A 17171-nucleotide genomic window follows, 5' to 3' on the forward strand; every position below is an offset into this window, starting at 1 on the left:
AGGTAAACTATCCTATTTTCCTCCAATTTACTTATAATCTCATTCTTTATGCCTAGATCATGAACCCATTTTGACCTTATCTTGGTATATAGTGTTAGGTGCGGGTCAGTGCCTAGTTTCTGCCATACTAATTTCCAATTTTCCCAAGTTTTTTTTAAATAGTGAATTTTTTCAAACCTTTGAAAAAATCATTTATTTTTAAAAATTTTATTTTTTATTTTTTATTATACCGTTTTATTTATAAGATATATGTATGGGTAATTTTTCAGCATTGAGAGTTGCAAAATCTTTTGTTCCAACTTTTCCCTTTTTTCCCCCACCCTCTCCCCCAGATGGCAGGTAGACCACTACATGTTAAATATGTTAAAGTATATGTTAAATAAAATATATGTATATGTATCCATAAAGTTATTTTGATGTACAAGGAGAATTGGACTTTGAAATAATGTACATTTAATCTGAGAAGGAAATACAAAATGCAATTGAACAAAAATAGAGGGATTGGGAATTCTATGTAGTGGTTCATACTCATTTCCCAGAGTTCTTTCACTGGGTGTAGCTTGTTCTATTCATTATTGAACAAATGGAACTGATTTGGTTCATCTCATTGTTGAAGATGGCCACTTCCATCAGAATTGATCCTCATATACTATTGTTGTTGAAGTATATAACGATCTCCTGGTCCTGCTCATTTTGCTCAGCATCAGTTCATGTAAGTCTCTCCAGGCCTCTCTAAAATCATCCTACTGGTCATTTCTTTTTAAAAAAAATTTATTATATCTTTTTATGTACAAGATATATGCATGAATAATTTTATAGCACTGACAATTGCAAAACCTTTTGTTCCAATTTTTCCCCTCCATCCCCGCACCCTCCTCCTTCAGATGGAAGGCTGACCAATATATGTTACATATATTAAATTATAAATTGAATGCAGTATATGTACACATATCGAAACAGTTATTTTCTGTATAAAAAGAATCAGCTTTTGAATTAGTGTACAATTAGCCTGTGAAAGAAATCAAAACTGCAGGCTGACAAAAACAGACGTATTGGGCATTCTATGTAGTGGTTCATAGTCATCTCCCAAGAGTTCTTTTGCTGGGTGTAGCTGGTTCAGTTCATTACCGCTCTATTGGACGTCATTTGATTCATCTCATTGTTGAAGAGGGCCTCGTCCATCACAATCGATCCTCATATAATATTGTTATTGAAGGATATAATGATCTCCTTTCCTTGCTCATTTCACTCAGCATCAGTTCAGGTAAGTCTCTCCAGGCCTTTCTGAAATCATCCTGTTGGTCATTTCTTACAGAACAATAGTATTCCATAACATTGATATACCATAATTTATTCAGCCAATCTCCAATTGATGGGCATCCACTCAGTTTCCAGTTTCTGGCCACTACAAAGAGGGCTGCCACAAACATTCTTGCATATACAGGTCCCTGCCCAAAAATTTCTTGCATATACAGGGCCCTTTCCCTTCTTCAAGATCTCTTTGGGATATAAGCCCAGTAGCAGCACTGCTGGATTAAAAGATATGTACATCTTGATAAGTTTTGGAGCACAGTTTCAAATCACTCTCCAGAATGGCTAGATGTATTCACAATTCCACCAACAATGTATCAGTGCCCCAGTTTTCCCACATCCCCTCCAACATTCAGCATTATTTTTTCCTGTCATTGTAGCCAATCTGAGATGTTGTAATGGTATTTCAGAGTTGCCTTAATTTGCATTTCTCTGATGAATAATGACTTGGAGCATCTTTTCATATGGCTAGAAATACTTTCCATTTCTTCATCTGAAAAATGTCTGTTCATATCCTTTGACCATTTATAAATTGCAGAATGGCTTGATTTCTTATAAATTAGAGTCAATTCTGTATATTCAGAGATCGATACACACAAATCTGCAGGGAAAATATAGGAGCACTCACACATATGACTATATAGAGAAAATATATGAGGTTTCCTGTGACTAAATGGAATATAGAAATCCTCATCGATACACTAATAAAAATAGATGAATACTCATACAGATGAACACAGAGAGAATCTATGCACATGAACATAGAGAATATACAATAACTCATGTGAATAAGAGTGAAGAAAATAAGGAATTGCATGTGTGAGAATACAGGGAATCTATGAGGACTCATCCATACAAATACCTGGGGCACAGGAAAGTGGGGGGATGGGGGAGTGATATGGAGCCAAGGGATGAGCTAATGTAGAAGGGGGCACCAGAGCCCAGGCACCGGACATGGCAAAGGAGTTGGGGGTCACTGACTTGGGGGAGCTTTGTCACTGATGTCACTGACCATTAACCCTGCTCAGCTCCTGTTCCCGAAGCACCCCAGGGGTTTTCCCAGGAGTGTAAATTTGGGGGAGGAAGGAGAAGGGGAGGGAGGGAAGAGATTGCAGGAGACTGGTCCAGCTCCCTCCCAAAGCTCAGCAGATGTGAGGGGTCACAAAACACCTGCCTCAGGACTCGAGGCTGCTTCTGATGGAGGAAAATGTTCCCCAATAGTCCTGATCTCACCTTTGCTTTTCACCTCTTGTGTTTTGGGGTAACTGCCCAGGTGTGGATTTGGGGTATACTCTGCCCAGAGTGGGTGGAGAACAGGTCCAGAGCGACCCAGGGGCTTTGTTCCAAGCCTTAGATCCAGATGCCCTGGCAAAACTCTGGTTGGCAGCTGTCCCAAGGGAAAGCATTAGACCAGCCTGGTTTCCTCCCCTGGAGTGAGTGGGTGGGTGAGGCAGACGTGTGCGAGGGGAGTCTGAGTGGACGTGTAGAGTTTCATGGGATGGAGGCTGCAAGAGATGTCAGAGCTCATCTGGTCCAACATCTTCATTGATGAGAAAGGGTAACTAAGGTCAACAGGGTGACGGGGACCTTCAGCAAAGCTCGCGGGCCCTTTCCTTTCCTAGCCTGGATGTATCTATCGGGTTCTGCCATGTAGGAGAAGAGTCTTCCCCAGGGTGTGGGGATCAGCCCCAAAGGCATCACTAAGAGCAGCTCCTGGCTGCAAACAGTCTGAAGAGGAAGATGAGGGAGAAACCGAATCCAATTACATGGGGCCACAAACGTGGGACAGCCCTGTCACCAGGGGAGCTGTGATTCCTTCAGCCAAATGAGTCACTGGTTAGAGAAAAGAACGCAGAACAAAAAGAAATGGGGCTCGACAGAAAAACTAGTCCACCCTCACTCATTACAGTCTGTTACTCATGTTTTGCAAGGGAATGTGCATCGAAGCAAAAGTGGGTGCACAACACACACACACACACACACACACACACACACACACACACTATTCTAATGCAAGCATAGAGAACTGTAACTGATAGAAATGGTTTGTAATGGTAAGGTGAGGAAAGGCTGCACCAAAGACTTTCCCCCACATTTCACTTACTTTCTAAGGGGAAGGATCTGGTAGCTGTGGAAAAACCAAGTTCTGGCTCTAAACTCATTTGTCAAATCTCATGCAAAAAGCGGGTGAAGATTTGGGACATATTTTCATGTGGATGAGTACTCGGGTATTCTCTCTGAATGGTGATCTGGGGAACACTTACATATCCTCTTGAGTCATATATATTTGTACAGATATTCTGTCTCTCCATCTCCCTCTCTCTCTATTCCTCTTTCTCCATTCCTATAGGAGTTCTCATGTATCCCTTCTATATAAGGCCTCCTTCATTCTCTGTTCAGATAGGGGAGGAATTAGAGAGAGAATGTGCTCATGCATGTGTTCTGTGTCTCTCATTGTTCTGTATAATTACTCACACATCTCCATGTCCGCTTCTACTGGGCACATCTGGGGCTATATCCCATAAAGGAGTCCTCCCATGGTTCTATATCTGTGAGGACTCCCTCTTCTCTCCCAGTTTATACATGTGGATAGTCAGATTCTCTGCATCTTCATTTTCTTCCTCTGTCACAGGGAGAGGGTCACACTCATTTAAGCCTGCAGAGACAATATGAAGACTCCCGGATAAAGGAGAAACTCCAGAAATGGGTTGAGTACTTCTTCAGTCATGTCCAAGTCTTCATTTGGGGTTTTCTAGGCAAAGATACCAGAGGGTTTGCCAGTTTTACAGAGGGAAACAGAGGAAAGTCACTTGGCCAGAGTCCTGGCTAGTAAGTGTTGGAGGCAGGGGCACTGAGAGCAGTCAGGTGGGCGGGCCGGCAATGCGGATTGTTCTGTGGGCGTCTGGGAGCTTTGTAGGGAGCCCCAAAAATGAGGGCTGGGGTGGGGAGAAAGGAGAGAGGCAGTGGAACTTGGAGTGCCCTAAGTTAAGTGGGGCACCGGGAGCCAGGCGTCAGGGTGGGTGAAGGGGAGGCAGGGCTCCCACGTGGGCAGCTACTGCCTCACAAAGGGGGCTGTCGACGTCACGGCGAGATGGATGACACCGCAAGGTCCGCTTTGCCCAGACTCAGTTCTCCTTGGCTGGGGGCTCGCTAAGGACCTTGGGTGCTGGTAGTGGAAATCTGTGGAATCGAAGATGCCAGCAAACCCGCCCAACATCCAACGGAAGCGTAAACGTCGGGGCAAACGCCGCAGGCGGCGAAGAAACATCCGCCCCAACACCCCAGTGCCAGTGCAGGAGGTAAGGAAACAGAACCCAGCTGCTCCTTAGGGCAGCTTGTCCCTCCACACACCGCCGCCCCCCCACCTGCTCTGAGGTCTGCCAGTCCCTGGAAGGTGGGAAGGTGGGAAGGGGGAGCGGGAACGGGGGCGGGGAGAGCGGCTCTGGTGCAGCAAACAGGCCACGGAAAAACAAGTTTTACGGGTGCTTCTGGGTTAGACTAAGGGCAGAACTTACTGGATGGGGGTGCTCCAAGGGAAAGCATTGGACTAGGGGAGACTTCTTGGGTCTATGTTGGGGACCAGTTACTAATGTTGGAGGGGACTGTGTGGACGTCGGGGTGCAGTCTGAATGGCCTTCCATGTGTGGGTGGGATGGGTTTTGATAAAGGAGACCTCAGCAGTGATCAAGAGCAGCTCTTGTACCCTCTCTTTTCCTCTCTGGGTGGATTTCTCAGGTTCTGCCACAGAGAAGGAGAGAGGCACTTCCCAGTCCTACAGAGTTCGTGGAAATCACCATCATGATGTCCTTCTCGTAGTTATCCCGAGGAGGAAGAAACTAAGGCCAGGAAGAAAAGCAAATAGTCGGTGAGAGTAAAGCGAGAAAGAGAAGCAACCTTCATCCCATCCTCAACAGACAGTGGCTACATACGTAGACACCGTTGTATTAGGAAAGAGACTGACTTTACTATAAAACTAAGAAAAAGCATAACAGAAACAGATGTGGCCTATAATAAAAGCATTACAACATGACCCATTGCAGAGTGTTCGGCATGGCTGAAAGGGAACTGGGGATTGGAGAAAGGACCCACAACAATCAGGGCACGGGCAATTTTAAAGGAGATTTTATATATACATATATATATATGTAATTTATCAAAGTGAGGGAACAAAAGTGGAACCTCCCACGTTTTCTAAGAAACATTTTACTAATTTTCTAACATGAGAGATCAGGCATCCAATGCCAAAACAGGGTGAGCACACACAGGATAGCTGTAGGATGGGATAGATCTCCTGGGAGATGAATATATACACCCTGTTATTAACATGTATGAGACTCACACTTTCTACAGAACCCATTTATTAGCACTCACATGGGCTAACATGCAAGTGAGCGAACTCTGATAACTTTACCAAGTTTTGTAACACTTTGCTAACATACATGAGTATTCACACATTCTCTATAGTGATATGTGAGCACTCCCGTGTTCTCCATGTTGGCACGTGTGAGTACTCACACGCTTTCTCCATGTCGACTCACATGAGTACCCACAGGTTCTCTATATATTGACAACTAAGAGTACTCATGCAGGTGCTACAGGTGCTCTTCATATATATCCTCCATATACTGACATGCATGAATACATATATATATTCCTTACTCTCATAAGCAAAAGTAATCACATTCTCTATATTAATGAGTATAAACATTCTCAAGATATGAATACACATCCTCTTGCTCATGATCTGTGCACAAATTAATGCACACATATGTGATACGACTTCATTCAATGTTTCTAATAATAAAGGGAATTGACTACTAATGAAGCAGGATATTAAGAGAAACACAAACTACTTCCTCCTCCACAAGTGTCAGAGGTAGACTATCCAATGTTCCTCCAATTTATATATGATTTCATTCTTTAGGCCTAAATCTTGGACCCATTTTGAACTTATGTCAGTATATGGTGTTAAATGTGGGTCTATGCCTAGTTTCTGCCATACTAATTTCCAGTTTTCCCAGCAGTTTTGTCAGCTTGACTAGAATTTAGCAAACCCATGCTATTCCCACTTGATCAGGTAATGAACAAAGTAGTGAAAATTAAGCAGATCAGGAGAGTAGGTCATGGATTCTTGTGGTTTATGACCATATAATCTCCTTTAACTTCTGTGAAATTGGCCTCCTCTCTCTGGAGAACTCAATGATGGGACCACCCGCTTCTCACAAGATTCTAATAAAGCTTCTGTTCTTCACTTTCAGAAATCTCTGAGTGGTCCTTTTGAGTTAGGACTTGCCTTACCACACAGTACTCATGGCAAAGAGATTAAGTCAGGGCGGGGGCGGGGGTTACTGTCTCAAGAATGTCATCTGGAACTACAGATTTACTTGGGAAGGTGGCAGGTGGTACAGACCAAGTCAGAACAGGCTGAGAAGCTGAATTCCTAAGGGGAATCTCATGGAAAGGAGGTTGAGAAATCTGGACATAGCATTCCCAGCTTCCATGTGTATTTTGACATGTGTGAGAAATCCTCTCTTCTCTCACTATACCTGTGCATCTGAATATTGCCACGTTCTCATGGGTATGAATGCTCCATTTTTCCTTGTTTGTATTTCGTTATTCATGCATCTTTTTCACTTATTGTTTTCACCCTTTTCCCTCAAACGTAGTTCATATAAGAGCACTGGTGTACTCAGTGTATATAATTATGCTCTATGGCCTCTTTTGGATCATGTTGTGGAGGTGCGAGAATTGAGGGTAAGAGATCCCCTCTGGTCAATGTCTCAGGTCCCTTGTGAAAGAATTTGAAAAGCCGAAATCTGTGGCAAAGGGGGATTTATTTAGAGTAAGGAGAAAGCTTTCTTAGTGGGTGAAGAATCTTGTTAGGATGATTTTGCAGAGACGGGTTTACCCTGAGAAGAAAATATCTTCATCAGTGGGCTAAGTCCAGACAGGCAAATACCTCCTGATAGGAATTAGCAAAGATGTGATAAGAAAAGAGTACATAAAGAAGACAGCTTTCAAGGGGCCAACTCCTGATTAGGAATTTGGCAAAGATTGGGGGTTCAGAACTGAACAGAGGGAAGTTCAACGTCTGGATCTGCCCCATATTGGCTGTGTGCTCTTGTCCATGTCCCTCCTTTTGAAATCAGTTTTCCTTTACCTCAAATAAGGAGCATGAAGCAGATGATCTCTGATGTCTCTGGCAATCCTCCATCCTGTCCCAACCTGCAAGTCCACAGACTCTACCCTCAAAACCAGAACTCCCACCCCCAGTGCTAGCCATCTAGACCCATACACTGGCTTAAGAAAACTGCTAGTCTAATGCTTTCCCCTGTAGCAGCCCCTAGTCAGCATCTTCTGTGCTTATTCTAACCTTAAGATAAACATGATGGAAATATATGTTAAATCTAATGTATAAGTACAGGTTTATACAATTATTGTGCTGCACAAGAAAAATCAAATGAAACCAGTAAAAAAAAAAAACAGAAGCAAAATAAAATGCAAGCAAGTGACAACAAAAAGAGTGCAAATGCCATGTTGTGAATCAAATTCATTTCCCACAGTCCTCTCTTTGAGGGTACTGGAACTGGTTTCAATCATCTCATTGATGAAGAGAGCCACATCCATCCAAATTGATCATGGTACAATCTTGTTGTTACCATGTGAATTGATCTCCTGGTTCTGCTCACTTCACTCAGCATCAGGTCAAGTTTCTCCAGTTCTCTGTGAAATCATTCTGCTGCTCATTTCTTACAGAAAAATAATAACATTTACATACCATAATTTATACAGCCTTTACGCAATTCATGAGCATCCACTCTGTTTCCAGTTTCTTGCCTCTACAAAAAGGGCTGCCAAAAACATTTTTGCACGTACGCATCCCTTTCCCTCCTTTAAGATTTCTTTGGGATATAAGCCCAGGAGAAACACTGCAGGATCAAAGGGTATGCACAGTTTTTGAGCATAGTTCCAAATCATTATCCAGAATGTCTGGATGTATTCTCAATTTCACCAATAATGTATCAGTGTCCTTGTTTTCATACATCCCCTTCCACATTCTGCATTATCTTTTCCTGTCATTCCAGCCAATCCCCCAGGTGTGTAGTTGTATCTCAGAGTTGTCCTAATTGCATTTCTCTGCTCAGTAGTGATTTAGAGCATCTTTTCATCTGACTAAAAATATTTTCAATTTCTTCACCTCAAAATTGTCTGTTAATATCCTTTGACCATTTATCAATTGGAGAATGGCTTGATTTCTTATAAATTTGAATCAGTTCTCCGTATATTTTAGAAATGGGGCCTTTATCAGAACCTTTAAGTGTAAAATTGTTTTCCCAGTTTATTGCTTTCCTTCTAATCTTGTCCATATTAGTTTTGTTTGTACAAAAACTTTTTAACTTAATGCAATCCAAATTATCAATTTTGAGATCAATAATGATCTCTAGTTCTTCTTTGGCCACAAATTCCTTTTTCCTCCACCGATCTGAGAGGTAAACTATCCTATTTTCCTCCAATTTACTTATAATCTCATTCTTTCTGCCTAGATCATGAACCCATTTTGACCTTATCTTGGTATATAGTGTTAGGTGCAGGTCAATGCCTAGTTTCTGCCATACTAATTTCCAATTTTCCCAAGTTTTTGTCAAATAGTGAATTTTTTCAAAACTTTGAACAAATCATTTATTTTTAAAAATTTTATTTTTTATTTTTTATTATACCGTTTTATTTATAAGATATATGTATGGGTAATTTTTCAGCATTGAGAGTTGTAAAATCTTTTGTTTCAACTTTTCCCTTTCTTCCCCCACCCTCTCCCCCAGATGGCAGGTAGACCAATACATGTTAAATATGTTAAAGTATATGTTAAATAAAAAATATATATGTAACCATAAACTTATTTTGCTGTATGAGAAGAATTGGACTTTGAAATAATGTACAATTAATCTGAGAAGGAAATAGAAAATGCAATTGAACAAAAATAAAGGGATTGGGAATTCTATATAGTGGTTCATACTCATTTCTCAGAGTTCTTTCACTGGATGTAGCTTGTTCTATTCATTATTGAACAAATGGAACTGATTTGGTTCATCTCATTGTTGAAGACGGCCACTTCCATCAGAATTGATCCTCATATACTGTTGTTGTTGAAGTATATAACGATCTCCTGGTCCTGCTCATTTCACTCAGCATCAGTTCATGTAAGTCTCTCCAGGCCTCTAAAATCATCCTACTGGTCATTTCTTTTTAAAAAATTTTTTATTATATCCTTTTATGTACAAGATATATGCACAAATAATTTTATAGCACTGACAATTGCAAAACTTTTTGTTCCAATTTTTCCCCTCCCTCCCTGCACCCTCCTCCCCCAGATGGCAGGTTGACCAATACATGTTACATATAGTAAATTATAAATTAAATGCAATATATGTACACATGTCCAAACATTTATTTTCTGTATAAAAAGAATCGGCTTTTGAATTAGTATACAATTAGCCTGTGAAAGAAATCAAAACTGCAGGCTGACAAAAACAGACGTATTGGGCATTCTATGTAGTGGTTCATAGTCATCTCCCAGAGTTCTTTTGCTGGATGTAGCTGGTTCAGTTCATTACCACTCTATTGGAAGTGATTTGGTTCATCTCATTGTTGAAGATGGCCTCATCCATCACAATCGATCCTCATATAATATTGTTGTTGAAGGATATAAAGATCTCCTTTCCTTGCTCATTTCACTCAGCATCAGTTCATGTAAGTGTCTCCAGGCCTTTCTGAAATCATCCTGTTGGTCATTTCTTACAGAACAATAATATTCCATAAAATTCATATACCATAATTTATTCAGCGATTCTCCAATTGATGGGCATCCACTCAGTTTCCAGTTTCTGGCCACTACAAAGGGGGCTGCCACAAACATTCTTGCATATACAGGTCCCTGCCAGAAAATTTCTTGCATATACAAGGCCCTTTCCCATCTTCAAGATCGCTTTGGGATATAAGCCCAGTAGCAACACTGCTGGATTAAAAGGTATGTACATCTTGATAAGTTTTTGAGCACAGTTTCAAATCACTCTCCAGAATGGCTAGATGTATTCACAATTCCACCAACAATGTATCAGTGCCCCAGTTTTCCCACATCCCCTCCAACATTCAGCATTATTTTTTCCTGTCATTGTAGGCAATCTGAGATGTTGTAATGATATTTCAGAGTTGCCTTAATTTTCATTTCTCTGATGAATAATGACTTGGAGCATCTTTTCATATGGCTAGAAATACTTTCCATTTCTTCATCTGAAATGTGTCTGTTCATATCCTTTGACCATTTATAAATTGCAGAATGGCCTGATTTTTTATAAATTATAGTCAATTCTGCATATTCAGAGATTGATACACACAAATCTGCCGGGAAAATATAGGAGTACTCACACATATGACTATATAGAGAAAATACATGAGGGCTCCTGTGAATATGAACGGAATATAGAAATCCTCATTGATACACTAATAAAAATAGATGAATACTCATACAGATGAACACAGAGAGAATCTATGCACATGAACATAGAGAATATACAATAACTCATGTGAATAGGAGTCAAGAATATAAGGAATTGCATGTGTGAGTATATAGGGAATCTATGAGGACTCATCCATACAAATACCTGGGGCACAGGAAAGTGGGGAGATGGGGGAGGGATATGGAGCCAAGGGATGAGCTAATGTAGAAGGGGGCGCTAGAGACCAGGCACCGGACATGGCAAAGGAGTTGGTGGTCACTGAGTTTGGGGAGCTTTGTCACTGATGTCACTGACCATTAACCCTGCTCAGCTCCTGTTCCTGAAGCATCCCAGGGGTCCAGAACAACCCAGGGGCTTTGTTCCAAGCCTTAGATCCAGATGCCCAGCCAAAATTCTGGTTGGCAGCTGTCCCAAGGGAAAGCATTAGACCAGCCTGGTTTCCGCGTGGGGGGGTCGCTGTCTCAAGAATGTCATCTGAATCAACAGATTTACTTGGGAAGGTGGCAGGTGGTACAGACCAAGTCAGAACAGCCTGAGAAGCTGAATTCCTAAGGGGAATCTCATTGTAAGGAGCTTGAGACATCTGGACATAGCATTCCCAGCTTCCATGTGTATTTTGACATGTGTGAGAAATCCTCTCTTCTCTCACTATACCTGTGCATCTGAATATTGCCATGTTCTCATGGGTATGAATGCTCCATTTTTCCTTGTTTGTATTTTCTTATTCATGTATCTGTTTCACTTATTAATCAATAAGTATGGGTTCCCCTTTTCCCTCAATGGTAGTTCATATAAGAGCACTGGTGTACTCAGTGTATATAATTATGCTCTATGGCCTCTTTTGAATCATGTTTTGGAGGTGCGAGAATTGAGGGTAAGAGATCCCCTCTGGTCAGTGTCTCAGGTCCCTTGTGAAAGAATTTGAAAAGCCAAAGTCTGTGGCAAAGGGGGATTTATTTAGAGTAAGGAGAAAGCTTTCTGAGTGGGTGAAGAATCTTGTTAGGATGATTTTGCAGAGACTGGTTTACCCTGAGAAGAAAATATCTTCATCAGTGGGCTAAGTCCAGAAAGGCAAATACCTCCTGATTAGGAATTAGCAAAGATGGGATAAGAAAACAATACATAAAGAAGACAGCTTTCTAGGGGCAAACTCCTGATTAGGAATTTGGCAAAGATTGGGGGTTCAGAACTGTTTGTTCTTAGCCTTCTGAGGCTTTATCAGGGTTTGCCCAGGCCAGGAGCTGGGAGCCGTTTCAGGGACTATTCTCCAATTTAGCAGAAGGCAGAAGGCTGTGATTGTGCCCCTGGACAAGGGCTTCAGTTGAATGAGTTTGCCTATGGTGAATGAGTGTGGCCCCTGCCAGAAGGTTGGAGAGGATGAGACTCAGGAACACTCTTTATCCCGAGGGGTACGTCAAGGCCCCCCAAAAGCTTATGGGGGGCACACTTTACATCAATATCATTTATTACTCATGAACTCTCTCATAAAGAGCAGTAAAATAATTTTTCTCTATTACCATTCTTTAAAAGGACTCATTCAGTCCGTATTCCTTATCCATGTTCTCTGCCTCCATGTCTGTGTATGAGTAGTGACATACTCCTTCTGCTGGGAGGCCACAGTGGGGGACACTTTCAGGTATACCGGAAGAATATTAGAGAACTCTTAGAAGTCAGTAAAAGGGGATAATGTAAGTGTGTACACAGGAACACATGAATGAAAAGGGAGTGTGAGTACTTACATAGATGAATAGAGAGTGAAAATGGGAAGTCTCACATGTAGGTATAGAGAAACGATCACCAGTGTTTCTGAGGTAGAACCTATTTCCTGTAAATAACTTTATAGAAAGAATAAATGAGCAACATGTACATGGGAATGAGAGAAAGGCCATGAGTACTTCTCTTACTGGGTATCCACTTTGTCATCATATATGTGTGATGTGATACATGCATTTATTTACACAAATATGAATTTTATGTATTAGAACACTGTAGCCACATGTAACAGCATTCACACATGAATACAGAATGCACAGATGTTAAATATGGTCATCCTTTGCTCTAGGTAGAAATTTATAGGAAAAATGAGTGGGGACCTGGAGTGGGGGAAGGGAAATGAGCAGAAGGACTTTGGGAAAAGGCTGTGTGGGGAGTTGAGGCTGACTGCCGGGAGACCAGCGAGTGGGATGTCTGTGTGTATCTTGATGGAAGTGGAAATCTTCAACATAAAGAAGATCCAACTCACTTCCAGTTGATCAATTATGGATAGAAACAACTACACCCAGAGAAGGAACACTGGGAAGTGAATGTAAATTGTTAGCACTACTGTCTATCTACCCAGACTACTTATACCTTCAGAATCTAATACTTAATGCGCAACAAGAAAATGGTATTTACACACATATATTGTATCTAGTTAATATTGTAACATATGTAAAATATATGGGATTGCCTGTCATCAAGGGGAGGGTGTAGAGGGAGGGAGGGGATAATTTGGAACAATGAACACAAGGGATAATGTTTTAAAAATAATTACTGCGAAAAAAAATTATAAATAAAATTAAAAAAAATAAAAAGAATTTGGTGTGGAGGTAGTTTGTAAATCTTTATGGAAAAGGCTTGGTGGGGGGTAACATATTAAACTTCTTCCCGCTACACTTCTGTCTTGACTGTTCCTTCCTGAAAATATTTTTTGAAGTGGGAACATTTGTCAAATTACCACGCTGATACTTTGAGAAAAAAAAAAAAAAACAAGCAAACCACAATGAACTGAAAACACGACATTAAAGATTTATTAACTTTCTTCTTCTGAACTGGCTTCTTGGGGAGGCAGGGTTACCTCTGTTTCAGGCTCTGGTATGTGGACTATTTCAGCAAGTGAACTTGGAGGAAGAGGAACTGGTGGTTTGGTTGACAATGGGCTACCTGGAGGATCATGTCCATGGTGATTTTTCTTTGGTTTCTGTCCATGTAGATGTCAAATGAGTCAAAACATTTGAAAGGTGATCCTGTATTGGACCATAAGGTAAGAATGAATTAAAAGATTGAAAAAGCGTGTCTTTCATTTGAGAAGGCATTCATGGCATCCACAGCTGCTCTGCTCCCCTCTGCAGGCTGGATAATTATAGAAAGGGTCTTGTTCTCATGATCCACGTGTATTTCCCCACAGAAAGACCACTGAGATAGTAAGTTGTCAAAGTAAAACTTGCATTGCTTAAAAAGACTTCTTCTCTGTCTCTTATACAACCCAAATTTCTGGGTTGCCATTGTATTCAGGTTTCTGATGAGTTTTTTCAAATTCTTCACTTGACCATTTACTTCTGCACATCTTTCTTTGACCTCTATGTACTCGTTCCTTATTTCTTTTCGGTTTCCATGAATACAGATTTCTGATTCTATAGTCTTTTTTACCATATTGATTTCTTTATAAACAACCGAGGGCATTCTTGTAATTTCCATATGGTCAGGACATATGTATCTGGCCAAAGTTATCCCCCTCTGGTGTTCTCTCTTCTTTATGACCAGCTCATCTTTTTTTTTTAATTTATTAATTTTATAATTATAAAAAAAATTTAACAGTACATATGCATGAGTAAATTTTTTGTACAACATTATCCCTTGCATTTATTTTCCCAAATTTTCCCCTCCTTCCCTCTACTCCCTGCCCTGGATGACAGGCAACCCCAGACGTATTAAATTTGTTACAGTATAACCTGGATACAATGTATGTGTGTAAAATCAAATTTCTTGTTGCACAGTAACAATTGGATTCCGAAGGAATAAGTAACCTGTGTAAAAAGACAATAGTGCAATCAATTTACATTCAATTCCCAGTGTTCCTTCTCAGGGTGTAGCTGTTTCTATCCATCAATGATCAACTGGAAGTGAATTAGATCTTCTTTATGTTGAAGATATCCATTTCAATCAGAATATATCTTCAAACAGTATCGTTATTGAAGTGTACAGTGATCTTCTGGTTCGGCTCATTTCACTCAGTATCAGTTCATGTAAGTCTCTCCAAACTTTTCTGTATTCCTCCTGCTGGTCATTTCTTACAGAGCAATAATATTCCATAACCTTCATATACCATAATTTACCCAGCCATTGTCCAGTTCATGGACATCCATTCATCTTCCAGTTTCTAGCCACTATAAAAATGGCTGCCACAAACATTTTGGCACATACAGGTCCCTTTCCCCTTCTTTAGTATTTCTTTGGAATATAAGCCCAGTTGTAGCACTGCTGGATCAAAGGGTATGCACAGTTTGATAACTTTTTGGGCATAATTCCAGTTTGCTCTCCAGAATGGTTGGATTCTTTCACAACTCCACCAACAATGCATCAGTGTCCCAGTTTTCCCACAGCTCCTCCACCATTCATCATTATTTTGTTCCTGTCATCTTAGCCATTCTGACAGGTGTGTAGTGGTATCTCAGAGTTGTCTTAATTTGCATTTCTCTGATCATCAGTGAGTTGGAACACTCTTCCATATGCGTGGAAATAATTTCTATTTCATCATCTGAAAATTGTCTGTTCATATCCTTTGACGATTGATCAATTGGAGAATGGTTGATTTCTTACAAATTAGAGTCAATTCTCTATATATTTTGGAAAGGAGGCCTTTATCAAAACCTTTAACTGTAAAAATATTTTTCCAATTTCTTACTTCCCTTCTAATCTTGTTTGCATTAATTTTGTTTGTTCAAAAGCTTTTTAATTTGATGTAATCAACATTTTCTACTTTTTGATCAATAATGATCTCTAGTTCTCCTTTGGCCATAAAATCCTTCCTGCACAAGTCTCAGAGGTAAACTATCCTATGTTCCTCCAATCTATTTATGATCGAGGTCTTTATGCCTAAATCATGGACCCATTTTGATCTTATCTTAGTATGTGGTGTTAAGTGTGGGTCCATGCCTCGTTTCTGCCATACTCATTTCCAGTTTTCCCAGCAGTTTTTGTTACATAATGAATTCTTATCCCCAAAGCTGGGATATTTGGTTTTCTCCAACATTAGATTGCTATAATTGTACACTATTTTGTCCTGTCAACCTAACCTATTCCCCGATAAACTAATGTATTACTTTTTTATTTTTTAAATTAATTTTATAATTATAACATTTTTGACAGTACATAAGCTTAGGTAATTTTTTACAACATTATCACTTTTACTCCCTTCTGTTCTGAATTTTCCCCTCCTTCCCTCTGGAGAAGAAGGAGGGAGGAGTGCTCGGCTTTGAGAGCACTTAGGAGGGAGGCATGGTGCCTGGAGTCAGATACCACCTCCTGGGGCTATGCCCAACCTCCAGGTAGGAATCACCAGCGCCTCAGAACCTCTCACCCACAGGTCCTCCCACATACCTTGAACTGCATTCTTTGCTTCTAGAGGCTTTTTTAACCCTTGCATCTCCCCCTCTTTTATTAATAAGACCAAATGTTCTCTTGTTGACAAATGAGAAGCTCTTCCATAAGCACTTCTAAAGAATTTTTTAAAGAATACATATAAAGCATCCTAGTAAATTAGGCAAAAGCAAAAGAAACAACCATAGAAAAATTGCTACATAGAGCCCACGGGATACAATAGAAGGGGTTAGGAAGGGAAGTATGTTGGATCTAATCACTAAGTTGGTCTGGCAGCTATGGCACTGTTTCAGACATTTCTTGGGTCATCTTCTCTTCTTCTTCAGCCCCTGTCTCAATAGGGGCAACTCTCCTTGTCCTTTCTGGAATCCAGTGGCCTTCCCAATCAGGATCTGCAAGACATAAATATCCCGGCCCTCTCCAAAGTACTAAGGATGGACCTTGTCAACGTCCTTCCCCATCCTGCCAAAGGATGTTTTGAATTATCTCCAGCACTTGAAGTGCAATTTTTATGGAGCTTAGTTTTCTGTCCTGTCTATAAGATTGTGCCAATGTATCATTCCTGGAGAGAGGCTGATATCCCTATCCAGGTAAAAAAAAATGTAAGTATATAAAGTCTTATCCATGTCAGCTTGTGTGGGCCATCATGGGTTCTGTCTATTTACTCCCCCTTTCTGTTTAACAAGGGTGGTCTTGTCAGAGTATGATGGGCCTGTTCCACCAGGGCCTGACCTTGTGGATTATAGGGAATCCCTGTAAAATGCTTAATGACAAATGTGGCAAAGAAGATGACCATCTGCTTAGAGGTATAAGCTGGCCCATTGTTGGTCTTTATGGTATTAGGAACTCCGTGAGAGGAGAAGCAACTATATAAATGTTTAATGACTGAAGGAGTGTTCTCACAGGAGGCCACTGTGGCCCAAAGGAATCTAGAATAAGTGTCAATACAGATGTGGATGGCCACACAATCCACATGTGTCATGTCCA

Source organism: Sminthopsis crassicaudata, chromosome X, assembly GCF_048593235.1.
Source record: "Sminthopsis crassicaudata isolate SCR6 chromosome X, ASM4859323v1, whole genome shotgun sequence".
Lineage (NCBI taxonomy): Eukaryota > Metazoa > Chordata > Mammalia > Dasyuromorphia > Dasyuridae > Sminthopsis > Sminthopsis crassicaudata.